Genomic DNA, 14,984 nt, shown 5'->3' with positions numbered 1-14,984 from the left:
GACTGTCTTCAAGGCATTGAGAAGCTCTGGAGTTGACACTGTGGCAAAGTCCACTCTAACAGCTGCTCCCTTGACCTTCATATGAGCAATGTTATCAGGTTGATTCACAAACAAAGGAATGATCACAGTAGGGATCCCATGATGGATCAGCTCATAGATACAATTGGTTCCACAATGAGTTATGAAAGCTTTGGGTTTTGATGACCTACAATAGGGTGAAATGATGAAGGTGAGATATAAGGTTTAAAAAGTATAAGAAGCATTGCTCTCTGAATAATAGATTATTACAGTTATGATACTGCATTGAAAGCATTTTACAGTTTGGTACACTTAAGTCTACTGGGGCATAAAGTAAATGCTAAATAGAGCAGGTTCTATGAGACTTGAGATTTAAAAAATGAAAACACTATAAATAACAAGAGAAAAACTGAGAACACTGTTTGTGACCTTGGAGCATGTGACAATATAGAAATGTCTGGTGGGAAACTTCTGGAGCATTTTCTCATAAAAGTCATATTGAAGTCATTATTTTGTCATCATGGGTGTCCAAATCAGCAGAAGTGGGATGGTTGTGGTGCAGGGACAAGAGAAAATATAAGCCACACTTCATTATGAAATCTGTTACCACCTCATTGTAAAGTTTGTGGGTTTGTTTTAATGGAAATGCAGAGACCATGTAAGTGAGGACAGCATGTTATTTTCAGTGGCATTTGAAATACTTCTGAAGCAAGAGGAATAATAATTTAAGCTTTAGAAATATGAGACAGAGACAATGTAAAAGTGCCTCAAAAATTCTCAGAGATAATTATACCCGAACTAAAGATACTTTTATTGTGCCAAAGTATATGATTGTGAACATCAAAACCACAACAATTATATTTCTTTCACTGTATAATCTTGAAAAATATGTTAGTGTTATTTCTTATTTTTGAAACACTAAATACTGAATTTGTATCTTGTTGATCTATCACCCTCTTTCTAAGGTTCTCACTGTTTAATTTCCAGTCTTAGCAATAAGGTCATTCTGAGGGATCCACTTATACAGCCAAGTATAACATGCTAAAGTATCTAGTTCCTTGACATCATATCTCCATAGAAACTCTTCATACAAAAAATAATTCTATCACTAAATTTTCAAGTTAAATTAAGTTTGACTTATACAAAATTGAAAAGATCATACCATATGAAAGATAAGGAAATTAAGAGAGGAGATTTTAATTTACTACTAAAGACTAAAAAACAGACTATTTATACTGCTTTTACTTATCATCATAATAATTTAGTGAAATATAGTTATGATTTTCATATACAGAAACTTAGAAAACTAGCATAATAATGATACATTCAAGTTTTATGAAAAATTAAAACATTCAATATAATTCCAGTGTGGAAAACTTTACCTCATTAGGAATAATTGGCTACACATTTATTTTGTTATATGTATTTTATTCCAGCTCCCATTTAAAAAATTTGATAATACTATCGTATTTCCTTTTTGAGTGATAAGTGAAGGAATTTTCTTAAGCCCACTTGTACCTTAAAATATTTATTTTAATTAGCTTTCTATTGATATATAAAAGAAACAAGTGATGTTTGTTTCTCACAAATTGTTCTAACTAGCAGGAACATGCAACTAGCTATACATCATAAATTATCAAGCATAGTTCCCCATAGTTTGAACTGACAATTTTGACCATAATACAGAATTTATCAGTTTAGGTAGATTTGGAAATTCTTTATCATTGAATAACTATATAACTGTTGAAGATGAAGCCCTCAACATTGAAATTTCAGTAAATTTTGTTCAACTTTCTGTTAACACCTTGATAATATTAATGATTCTTGAAGACTATAATGTCTTGAGAGCAGTTATTAAGAAAGTCTCCTATAGATCAAAAGCATATTCATCCCTTCTAAAGGTTAAAGAAATGAATTTCAAATTGGTCAGCAGTCCTTATAATCTGGAATAAAATTTGTAAGAGTTATTTCCTATATTCTATGTGAATGATAAAGTGATGTTATATTTACATAAAACTTTAGGTAATTGGGAGAAGAGTATATCAGATGACAAACTAAAAATTAGTTCAAAACATGCACATACCACAAGTGTACTCAAGTGTATTCTGTATATTAGACAAGAAGTTACTAATACATTTCATTGAGTTTATTCCTGTACAAGATTTGCTTCCTCTGGGCTCTTTCCTTTCCCTTCTCTCTTTTCAAGTAGAAAGATACAGTGTGATGTGTTACAAGTTGAGCTCTTGGGTGGTACACTTTAATGATAGGGTCCTCTTTCATAGGCAGATCTAGTTTTAACCATTTCTTTTATGTTTCTTTGCTTCAGACATTGGTCAGGTCCTGTTCATTAGGGAAAGCTGTTTTCTCCTCCTCTAAATTTCCTTTACAAGGCAGCTATTGATTACTGGTTGGTGAATTCTGGCCCACTTTTGTCTGAATAGCCACCATGAGCAGCTAATTGAATCAACCTACTCTAAAATTATGATGAATGAAGGAGCTGAGCTTATACTGGACTCTGAAACTGCAAGATGAAATTCAGATTGCTTTCAATACCTGCTTACCATTATTGCTGGTCCAATTAATAATAAACCTTTGGTTACTTTCTAATAACATGTATAATATATATAGTGCTCTCAGGAACTCTGCATAGAAAAGGAAAAAAAAAGAATCTTACACATATTTTTGATTGCTTTGTATCTGCTTGCAATTCAATTCTGATGCTTTTCACTATACCTGTTAAGTATAATCTTATGGTTCACAATGAAAATGCCCAAATTATTTTTTATACAAAAACCCTCCGTACTGTTTTATCATCTACCATGTATATTTCTGTTTTATGATTTGTAATATGAATTTAAGATATTACAATTTACTTTCTTGACATTGTTATGCTGTGAACATAAGTCTTGTGCTTATTAGACAGGTGTTCAAACTCTTGAGCCATGTGTAAACCAACAATTTATTTTTGACACATAAACTTTTTGCACATAATTCCTTTTCAGAATTTAGCAAATGTATTGTATTAGTGTGTACGAAACAGGAACTTTATCTAACCTTCTGTGGAATCCGTGTAAGGGTCGATGGAGTCACATTGGCCCTTTCTTCTGTCATGTTACTGAACATTGATCCAAGAGAAAATACCACACCATTTTCTCCAGAGCTCTGGATAGTCTTGATTACCTGTGAAGAAAGAATTTGATCCATCACAAAAGACTGGCAACACAGCAAACATTTTTCAAAGGATTATTAAACATATGGAGAGAAAAATCAAGTGTTACCAGTAATTATTGAAGTAATGGCCATAATTTCTTTTCTTTGGAAGGAGATGTGTAATGTGAGATAAATGAACTCTCTTATGCATATTTCTGTAAATATGTGTGTGTTTATTTTTCTATGTCAGGAAGAAAAGAAATTTGACACCCAAACAATTATTATGGGAAATAATTTTAGAAAATTTTCTACTTAACTCTTAGGTTATACTTGTATTAATGTTAATGTATTTTCTCTCAGTTAGGAATTAGAGCTGGTTTGTAAGCTCACTTTACTTATAATCCTCATAATTTCACTACTTCAATTGGGATAATCTTACTATGACATCTGGAGAATCACTTCAGTTTGTTGTCATTAGTGTTTTATGTGTCTCATTAGGAGCACTCAGGAAAAGTGGTTGATTTGGTTTAAATCGGTATTTTCTCATCTCTAGAATGCTTATTCCTTTTCCTATAATTTATAAGTTTTCTCAAAATTTTCTACTATGATATCCCTAATAGCTGGAGGTTAAGAATTATGGACATTTGTAAAGTTTTAATGTGACTTGGATATACATAAAATATTCCTAAAATCTCCATTCAAGTCTAGAACTATATATACCCATATAATAACTAAACATGATGCAAATTAACATTTTCACTTTATTGGAAGTATCCAGATTTGTATGAACACATTTCTTGGCTTCTTTTTTTTTTTACCTATGATACATTTTGCACTGATTTCAGGTTCATAATGGATATTCCATTTGAATGAGTTCTATATAACTTTATATGAGGACTACTCATACCACCTCACTATGTCCCCAAGGGAGTTCTTGCACCTCAGTAGGATACATGCTCCACTTCTTAGGGGGAGAAGTGCTATAACTGTGGCAGATGGAGTACTTGGAAATTATTTTGACTTATGAGTTCTATTCTGAGCCAAATTAAAAAATTCAAGTTTTATAATAAAAAATAATTCTACATTTCTCAATGTACTCACTTTCCCAGAAAAGAACAATAGAGGAGACAACAGATTTCATAAGTCATCTTTTTCTCTTCCTTCTATTTTAAGTTTATTACTTGCTTTGCATGTCTTAAGTAATGACCAAATTGTTCCGATCTAAACTGTGTACTTTCTAATACTAATCATTAGCATAAAACAACATTTTAGAAAAAAAGAAAAGAATTACAAGCACATAATTTTGAAACAGTAAAAACCGCCTTGATATAATAACTATAGCACAATTTCCATTCTAATACTGTGTGATTTCAGGGAGATAAAGCAGCATATAATATAAATTCTATTCAATGTATTGTCTTCTTGTGGAAAGTATCTTTCATCTGTGTGATATATATGTTTCCTTAAACTTCCATTTTAATTTATGAACTCTATTTACATATTAGTCAGTGGAATGTGAGGTCACTTCCATTCTATAGTGTACTTTTGTAAATAAACTATAATCTTTTCTTTATTTGATTATTCATTTGTGCATACATTGTATGGGCTGTTCCTCCTCCTTACCCCCTCACTTCCTCCCTCTCCCTTGAAACTCCCCTCAATTCCAGGCAGAATCTGTTCTGCCCTTATCTCTAACTTTGTTGAAGAGAAAATATAAGCAATAATAAAAAAGAAAAAGTGTTTTTGCTAGTTGAGATAAGGCTAGCTATACAGAGAGATTCCTAGCATTTCTTCTATGCACCGACGTGCAACATTGCAAGTTAATTCATCTGTTACTGACCTTTTCACTAGTTCCTGATCCCCTTTTCACATTGAGCTCTGTCACTTTAAGGTTCCTGTGTTAGTACCTCTATAGTAGGGACATCAAATACTTTCATGTTTTGGGTTTCTTACCTATACCCATACTTCCTGTGAGTGCTCACCAATTATCATGTGACCCAAGTCCAACTACATTGCTGCACTTGCTCTAGATCTAAAGTCTGCATATGAGGGAGAACATATTATTTTTCATCTTCTGAGCCTGGCTAACCTCGCTCAGAATGATGTTCTCTAGTTCCATCCATTTAATTGCAAATGATAGGATTTCATTATTCTTCATGACTGAGTAAAATTCCATTGTGTATACATACACAATGTGGGACTCCTTGGTTGTTCCATAAGTTGGCTATTGTGAATAGAGCTGCAATAAACTTGGCTGTGCAAGTGCCTCTGGAGTAACCTATGTCACGTTACTTTGGGTATATCCCTAGAAGCAGGATTGATGGATCATATGGCAGGTCTATGTTTAGATTTTTAAGAAGCCTCCGTATTGTTTTCCAGAGTGGTTGCATTAGCTTGCACTCTTACCAGCAGTGTGTGAGGGTTCCTTTTTCCCCACATCCTCACCAACACCTGTTATTAGTGATGTTTTTAATGATGGCTATTCTAACAGGGGTGAGGTGGAATCTTTGTGTGGTTTTGATTTGCATTTCCTTTATGGCTAGAAATGCTGAGCATTTTTTCATGTGTTTTTTAGCCATTTGAATTTCTTCTTTTGAGAAAATTCTGTTTAGTTCAGTTGCCCATTTCTTTATTGGTTCATTGATTTTTGGAGAGTTTAGTTTTTTAAGTTCCCTGTATATTCTGGTTATAAGTCCTTTGTCTTATGTTTAGCTGTCAAATATTTTGTCCTAAACTGTGGGTGGTCTCTTCAGTTTAGAGACTATTTCTTTTGTTGTGCAGAAGCTTTTTAATTTTATGAAGTCCCATTTGTCCATACTTTCTCTTAGTTGCTGAGCTTCTGGGGCTCTATTGAGGAAGTCCTTGCCAGTATCTATTACTTCTAGAGTGTTTCCTGCTCTTTCCTGTATGAACTTCAGAGTTTTGGGTCTGATATTAAAGTCTTTGATCCATTTTGAGTTGACACTAGCACAGGGTGATAAACATGGATCTAGTTTCAGTTTTTGGAAGATGGATAACCACTTTTCCCAACAACATTTGTTGAAGAGTCTGTCTTTTCTTCATCGTATATTTTAAGCTTGTCAAAAATAAGGTTGGCATAGTTAAGTGGATTCATATCCAGAACCTCGATTCTGTTCCACTGGTCTTCATGTCTGTGTTTGTGCCAGTACCATGCTGTTTTTATTGCTATTGCTTTGTAATATAGTTTGAAGTAGGGTATTGTGATACTTCCAGCATTGCTCTTTTTGCTGAGTATTGCCTTGGCTATTTGCAATCTCTTATGTTTCCAAATGAATTTTAGGGTACATTTTTCAGTTTCTGTGATGAATGTCATTGGGATTTTTATGGGAATTGCATTAAGCATAGAGATTGCTTTTGGTAATATAACCGTTTTTTCTATGTTTATTCAACCCATCCATGAACACAAGAGATCTCTCCACCTTCTGTAGTCTTCTTCAATCTCTTTCTTCAAGGTTTTGTAGTTCTCCTTGTAGAGCTCATTCACACCTTTTGTTAAGTTTACTCCTAGGTATTTGATTTTTTTTGAGGCTATTGTAAATGGAATTGTTTCCATATATTCCTTCTCAGTGTTCATTATTGGTGTATAGAAAATTTAATGACTTTGTAAGTTGATTTTGTATCCTGCCACCTTGCTATAGCTGTTTATGGTGTCTAGAAGTTTTTTAGGTCTTTAAGGTCTGAAAATAGGGATATTTTGACAGTTTCTTTGCCTATTTGTGTTCCTTTTGTTTCTTCTTCTTGCCTAATTGCCCTGGCTAGGAATTCCAGTTCTATGTTGAGTAGGAGTGGGAATAGTGGGCACCCTTGTCTCTTTCCTGATTTTAGGGAAAATCATTTGAATTTTTCACCCTTAAGTTTGATGTTGGCTGTAGGTTTGGCATATATAGCCTTTATAATATTGAGGTACTTTCCTTCTATTTCTAGTTTTCTTAGAGCTTTTATCATGAAATGGTGTTGGATCTTGTTGAAGGCTTTTTCTGCATCTATTGAAATGATCAAGTGGTTTTTGTCTTTGCTTTTATTTATGTGCTGTATTACATTTATAGATTTACATATGTTGAACCACCCCTGCATCCCTGGGATGAATTTGACTTGGTCATGATGAATGATCTTTCTGATGTGTTGTTGAATTCAGGCTGCCATTATTTTATTGAGTATTTTTGTATCAATATTTGCTAAGGAGATTGTTTTTTAGTTCCCTTTTTGGAGGAGTCTTTGTCTGGTTTTGGGATGAGTGTAATACTGGCTTCACAAAATCAGTTAGGCACTTTTTTTTCCCTTTTCTATCTCATGGAACAGTTTAAGGAGGGTTGGTATTAGTTCTTCTTTAAAAGTCTGATAGAATTCAGCAGAGGATCCATCAGGTCCTCGAATTTTATTTTTTGGGAGACTCTTAATTGCTGTTTTAATTTCATTTTGTGTTGTAGATCTATTCAGGTGATTAATGTCCTCTTGGTTCAATTTTGGATGGTCATAAGTATCTACAAATCTGTCCATTTCTTCAAGATTTTCAAATTTATTAGAATATAGGTCCTCAAAGTGGACTCTGATGATTTCCTTGATTTCAGTGGTGTTTGTTATTATCACCACTTTTCCATTTCTGATTGTACTGATTTGGGTTTTTTTCCTCCTCATTTTAGTCAGGTTTGCCAGGGGTCTATTAATCCTATTCATTTTTTAAAAGAACCAATTTTTTGTTTTATTGATTCTTTGTATGTTTTTTCTTTTTCTATTTCATTGATTTCAATCTTATCTTTATTATTTATCTCCTTCTGTTTGTTTTGGGGTTTGCTTGTTCTTGTTTTTCTAGGAGTTTGAGATGTATCATTAGGTCATTGATTTGAGATCTTTCTGTCCTTTTAAAATATGCACTCATGGCTATAAACTTTCCTCTTAGTACTGCCTTTGTTGTGTCCCATAGGTTCTAGTGGACATTAAAGTTCCTACCTCTTTTAATTTCCTCTTTTATTTTATCAATGACCTGTTGATCATTGAGCATTTTGTTTTCAGCTTCCAAATATTTGCATGTTTTTTACTATTGTTTTTGTTGCTGAGGTCTAGTTTTAAATACATTGTGATCAGATAGAATGCATGGGATTATTTCTGTTTTCTTATATTTGCTGAGTCTTGCTTTGTGCCCTAAGGTATGATCAATTTTGGAGAAGGTTCCATGGGCTGCTGAGAAGAATGTATATTGTGAAGAAGTTGGATGAAATATTCTGTAGACATTGGCTAGATCCATTTGATCTATGGTGTGATTTGATCTAGGATTTCTTTATTGATTTTTCATTTGGATGACCTAAGTACTGGTGATAGGGGCGTATTAAAGTCTCCCACTACCATTGTGTTGGAGTTTATATAAGTTTTTAGGTCCTTCAGAATATGACTAATGAAATTGGGTGCATTGATGTTGGGTGCATGTAGGTTGATAATTGTTGTTTCCTTTTTGGTGTATTTCCCCTTTTGTTAGTATGGAGTATCCTTCTTTATCTCTTTTTATCAATGTAGGTTTGAAGTCTACTTTGTCTGAGATAAGTATTGCTACTCCTGCCTGTTTTCAGAGACCATTGGTTTGGTAAATCTTCTTCTAGCCTTTCAGCCTAAGCCAGTGCTTGTTTCTGTCAATGAGATGGGTCTCCTGGAAACAACAGATTGTTGGATCTTTCTTTTTAATCCAGTTTTCCAAATGGTGTCTTTCAATGGGGAATTTAGTACGTTCACATTCCTTGTTAGTATTGATAGGTATGTGGTGATTCCTGTCATTTAGTTGTCTTTGTTGTTTAAGGGTTTGATTGCATGCATCTAAATCAATGTTACTCTCTACTTTCTTGCCTTTCTTCTGTCATTTGATACTGCTTGTCTTTTCTTGATTTTGTATGCTTTCATTTTCTGTATGCAGGATTCTTGAAGAATCTTTTATAGTGGTATGTTGGTAGTCATATATTGTTTTAGCCTCTGTTTATCATGGAAGACTTTTATTGCTCCATCTATTTTGAATGTTGTTTTGCTGGGTAGAGTATCCTAGAGTTAAAGTTAGTTTCATTCAGGGTCCAGAATACCTCTCTCCATATACAATAACCCTGAATCAGCCAAAGAAACCTGAGCAAATGAGCAATCAATGCCATAGGCATGAAATATCTGATTGCAAAATATACTACAGAGCAAGAGTAGCAAAAAACATGGTATTGTCATAAAAAATAAACACACAAAACAAGAACTATAATAGAGGAACCAGAGATAAATTCACACACTTATTGTCATTGATTTTTCTTACTTTGTTTGTGGCACTTGAGAATGAACCCAGGACCTTGACCTTCTGAGTTTCCATGCCTTCAAGTTCCCTTACCTTTTGATCATATTTTGTTTTTGTGAGACAGTATGGTCATGCTTAACTTGATTGGGCATGCCTTGAACTTATGAAGCTCTTGTATCTGGCTCCCAAATAGCTGGGCTACAGGTATGCTCCACCATGCTTATGTATTGCCAACTGATTCTTGACAAGGCTCAAAAGCCGTACATTGCACTTGAAAAAAAGACAGCCCTATGAACAAATGGTACTGTATAAATTTTATATCTACATGCAAATACTAAAACTAGGACCTTAGTTTTTCATTCTGTACAAAAATTATCTCAAATGATGTGTAGTGGCACATGATTCTAATCCCACCTGCTCAAGAACCAAGGAAGAGGATTACTGCACTTCAGACTGTATCCCACCAAAACCTGTCTGTCATGGATGGTGTATGTGCCTTTCATCCCCCGGAGTATTTAATTAGGTGAACATGGTCTGAAATTGGCCATATCAGAAAAGTCACTTAAGACTAAAGGGTTGCAGGTGTGACTCAAGTGACAGAGCACCTATCTAGGAAATGTGAGGATCTGTGTTCAAACCTTAGTACTACAATAAAAGAAACCTCAAACAGATCAAATACCTTAATATAAGATCACAAATCTCAAAAAATAGGTGAATCACTTCAAGATATTGAAACATTTAATGGCTTTACAGATATTACTCCAATAGCTTAGGAAACAAAAACAAGAATTGACAAATGGGCTGCTGTACAAAAGAAAACCATCTGAAACAAAAGGAAACAACAGAGTGAAGAGGCAACATGCACTATGGAAAAAATCTTTTGCAGATAATCATTTTTCATTATTAATATCCATAATGTATAATGAATTAAAAATTTAAGATGAAAAGAGCAAGCAACACAAAGAAACATAGGCAAATGATCTGAATAGATACACTTTTCAAAATAATAAGAACTAATGGCCAATAAACACATGAAAAATATTACATACCTTTATCCACTAGGGAAATGCAAATCAAAACCACATTGAGATTCTATCTCACTTTGATTTGGTTCTTATTAAAAAATACAAATAATAAAAAATACTCCCAGGATATATGAAACCAGGAACCCTTCTAAACTATTCATACAAGTGTAAGTTAAGAGCACCATTATGGAAAAGAGTATGAGGTTTTTCAAAATACTAAAAATAGAAGTATTATGTAGTATATGAATTCTGGGATGATAACTCAAAGGAATATATGTCAGCATACAATAGCAATATCTGCATACCTATGTTTATTGCATTACTACTCAAAATATCAAACTATGGCATCACTCTAGGTATTCATCAGTAGATGAATGGATAAAGAAAATATATTGTATGTAAATAATGAAGTATATTTGGCCATAAAGAATAAAATGATGTCATTTGCAGTAAAATTACTGGAAGTGGAGGACATCATGTTAAGCAAAATTGTCCACAAAGAGAAAGACAAGTATTACATGTTTTCTCTCATATGTGGAAACTAAAAACAACTATAACTACATGAAGACCTGAAAGAAGAGGAGAGAATAGTAGGAAAGGGAAGGGCACTGATGGGAGTATGGAGAGAAGGGAGGACAATAGAAGGTAGAAGGAAGGATGAAAATGATCAAAGCCTGATAGATGTGTGTGAGCAAATGTCACAGTGAAGCACATTAATTTGTACATTGATAAATGTTAATAATTAAAATGAAAATGATACTTAATTTTTTTTTTGCATTCTGCTGGGTAGCTGCAAAATAACCAGAGCAAAAATAGACTGGAAATATGACTAAAGCAGTAGGACTGCTACATTGCAAAGGAGAAGATCTGATTTTGAACTCCAGTCCCAATGAAAAAATTCTTGCATTCTACTAATTTCTTTTTTTAAAAAAGGTTAATTTAAAATATATTAGATTCTCATGTTCCTTCTCATGAAATTTTATCCTGTTTGCTGACAATTCTTTGTACTTATAAAATTAATGGTTTATTTTCTGAAACAAGTGGTACATTCTAGTATGTCTATATTTCATATGCCTTATGGAACTCCTCTGTACTCATTCCATCAGGAAGGTCTGAGGCCAAAACCCAAGTTACCAAAGGAAGAATTTTGTTTTCTTTTATCTTTTTTTTAGGTAGTACTGGGATTTGAACTCAGGACTTCATGCTTATTTGGCGGGTGGTCTATCTCTGAAGTTCTCTGTCACCCCCAAAGTTACTCAAGGGAGTAACTTTGAGATGTCCTATAGGATAGGCATATGGAAGAATCACCACTCTAGTAAGTAAATACTCCCTATCATTCTCTAAAATGCAATAGTATGGAACTCAAATGAAGAATTACTTAAATTCTGGAGCAAAAGCTAGAAAATATTGGGTTTGGCAGCAATTATTATGGAGGAATATACTTTACATTGTTGAGAAATGGTATCTTTAATCTAGAAAGCTTGTGAAACACTAATACAAAATGTCAGCATGTCTTCTTGCTCATTTGATTGGCAAATGCACATATTTACTTTTAATTAATCTGCAGAGGTTCAGTTATCCAGGACTTTTCTTGAGACTATAGGTTCAATCCATTTGACAGCCAGTTCCTGTTAAATGTGGCATTATACATTAACAGTTTGGCCCAAATTGGCAAATTAATATTATTTTTACAGATACATTTGCTGTACTAGCCTTGAACTTGCTATGTCTCAAGAGAAAACAGATGGTAGTTTGTTCCAGTCTTATTGTTGGTTTCTACTCTACAAGGCTAAACATAATTCAAATTCTTCTAGAAGCATAATTTAGCAAATGATAAAATGTATCATTTTAAAATCAGACATATTAATTATTCCCCTACCTTTTTAATATTTAGTTATGGTTTTTAGATGATAAAATTTAGTGATTCATAAAAAATAGTATGTGACACAAACAAAAACATGAATGTGAGGAATAACTGCTGTTTTCCATCACAGAAATAGAATTATATACTCAACCCAGACAAATCCACTCTAAAATAGTAGCCTGTTACGCTGGCTTAATTCATGGCTTAATCATATACTCAACCCAAGTAAATCAACTTTAAAGCAGCAACTCATTAGGCTTGCTTAACTAATGGCTTCCCAGAGTATTAAATGTTAAACCTGATAGTTAATCAGGAAAGACTGTGAGCCCTTACCTCATCTCCAGTTAATAAAGAAAGACTGTGAACCCTGATTCCTACCAATAGGAGAAGGGGGCAGTATTGCATCAGGGATTAAAACCCTAGTGGATGTCTCACTAATTTTGCTTGCTTATCAGACCTATGTCAGTGGCACATCCTTATGTAGAATTAAAACTTTTTGCCTTGCTGACTGACTCTTGAATCTTATTTCTAACAACTTTGGGGTTCATGTCTGGAATATCTTCATTGTCACAGAGGCTTGAGGACCCCTGTCTTGGGAAAGATGCATCCCACCTCTGGCTAATGGTGGCCCTGGGATTGGGTGAATCATTCCCCTTGCACTAATTAAAGGCCTGAGTTGTTAAAGGCAAAGTCTTCAGATGTAGGAAAGGATCCTATCAAGCATCTCAGTGACCAGGTAACTGTGCACAGATCAAGGTAGATAAACTTTTTTAGTGCTTCCTTGGTGCTTGGGACATTCTCGGGGGCTGGTTATGTGCATGTCTGAAATGGAGCTCAAGACACAAAAATATACACGAGATGGTATGTAGGAGGCAGTTCCCTATTCTTAAAGACAGCAAACAGGGACTACAATGCTGCCCCCTACCCCATTCCCATCTTCCCTGTTAAGGAGCCAGATGGAACATACGACCAGTTATTAAGGGATTAATTATGAGTAATTAACCAAACTGTAACAAAGACATAAAGGATGCCTTTTGGGCCTGTCCTTTGGTGAAAGTAGCACAGACCTAATTGGTTTTGAATGTGAAAACCCTAAAACAGATAGGAAATAACAGTATAGATGGACTGTCCTCTGACAGGGATTTGACAAGACCTCAAAGAGATCTTAGAAAAGTTCATAGTACCACCCCAGGTTAAATTACTCCAATATGTGAACCACAGATAATTGCCTTAACCTTGCATGTTTCCTGATGGGAGGACAAGACCAGATCAAACCAAAGTTAGGCCAGATTTACAGGAGACCGCATCCCAGAAAGGGGTCAAACTATTTATAGATGGGTCATCTAGAGTACTATAAGGAGTAGGTCATAATAGCTATTCTGTGGTGGAGGTAAATCAATTAAATATGCTACAAGCCAGAAGATTGCTTAATAACCAGTTAGCCCAGCCCTGTGAATCAAATGCTCTCAGCCAGGCTTTCAAATTATTAAAAGACAAAGAAGAAATCATTTACATGGATTCCAAATATGCCTTTGGGGTGGCACATACATTTGGAAAAGTTTAGAAGGAAAGAGGGGTAATTAACAGTAGAGGGAAGGACATTGTTCATAAGGAATCATCCATACACTATAAGAACTTTTATAAATGCCACAATGTATCCCCAGCCAGCACAACACAAAAAATAAAAGCAAAAAAATAATTAATAGTCCAACTTAATGTCAGAAGTGACTGCGATTGGACATGTACATGGACACCAAAAAGAGGGGAACCTAGATGCTAGAGAGAACCAAAAGGCAGATGAGGCAGCTAAGGAAGCTGCCTTACAAGTGGAGGTACCTAACTTTAACCTAATTCCAATCTTGGCTCCTCCTCCAACCAGTCCAAAGTTCAGTGCTGAGGAGGAAAATCAACTCATCAAATTAGAAGCAATGAAAGATAGGAGGAAAAATGGAAACTGCCAGATAAAGGAAATGATCACCAAGCCAATAATGAGAGAAATTATGACCTCTTCTATAGGGGAGTCTCTGGGGACCATAACCATGTGTGATGTCTTGAGAACTTATGATGTTTAGGTATATATACAGTTGCTAAATAGTTATGTTAAAGCTGTATTTGTAAAATGGTTAACAAACAAGCCCTTAGAAAATAACCATCAGGAAGAAAACTTCCAGGACTTAGACCATTTCAAAGCATATTGGTGGATTAAATGCCTGCAATTGGACAGCTCAAATACTGGTTAGTAATACTGGATTATTTAACAAATTGGGTGTAGGCTGTTCTGCCTCCAAGTGCAAGTACTGGAAATGTAACCAAGACAATTTTAGAACAAATAATACCACAATTTAGTTTAGTTGAAAACACAGATTCACTTAATGGGAGTCATTTTACTGCCACCATTATAATGAGTGTCATGAAAAGATTCACCCTCCCTCTTCAGGAAAGGTGGAATGACTGAGCCAAATCTTAAACAGTTAGCTAAGCTTATGATAGAAACAAAACTTCCCTGAACTAAATGCTCCCTAATGCTCTACTTCCAATTAGAATGGCTCCCAGAAAAGATGTAGTCCATACCCTTATGAGATGCTTTATGGGCTCCCCTACTTTGGATGATTCTCAAAATTACACACAAAATGGTAACTTAAGATCTATTTCT

The 14,984-nt window shown here is 34.5% G+C and overlaps 1 pseudogene; it reads right to left on the bottom strand.

Annotated features, from left to right (window-relative positions):
• The window catches only part of LOC109674817 (UDP-glucuronosyltransferase 2B4-like), an 83,954-nt pseudogene that overhangs the window by 64,237 nt on the left and 4,733 nt on the right, over positions 1–14,984 (bottom strand).

This window comes from Castor canadensis, chromosome 9 (assembly GCF_047511655.1).
Source record: "Castor canadensis chromosome 9, mCasCan1.hap1v2, whole genome shotgun sequence".
Lineage (NCBI taxonomy): Eukaryota > Metazoa > Chordata > Mammalia > Rodentia > Castoridae > Castor > Castor canadensis.
Note: the sequence above shows the minus strand (reverse complement) of the source record. Positions and strands in the feature narration are given on the sequence as shown.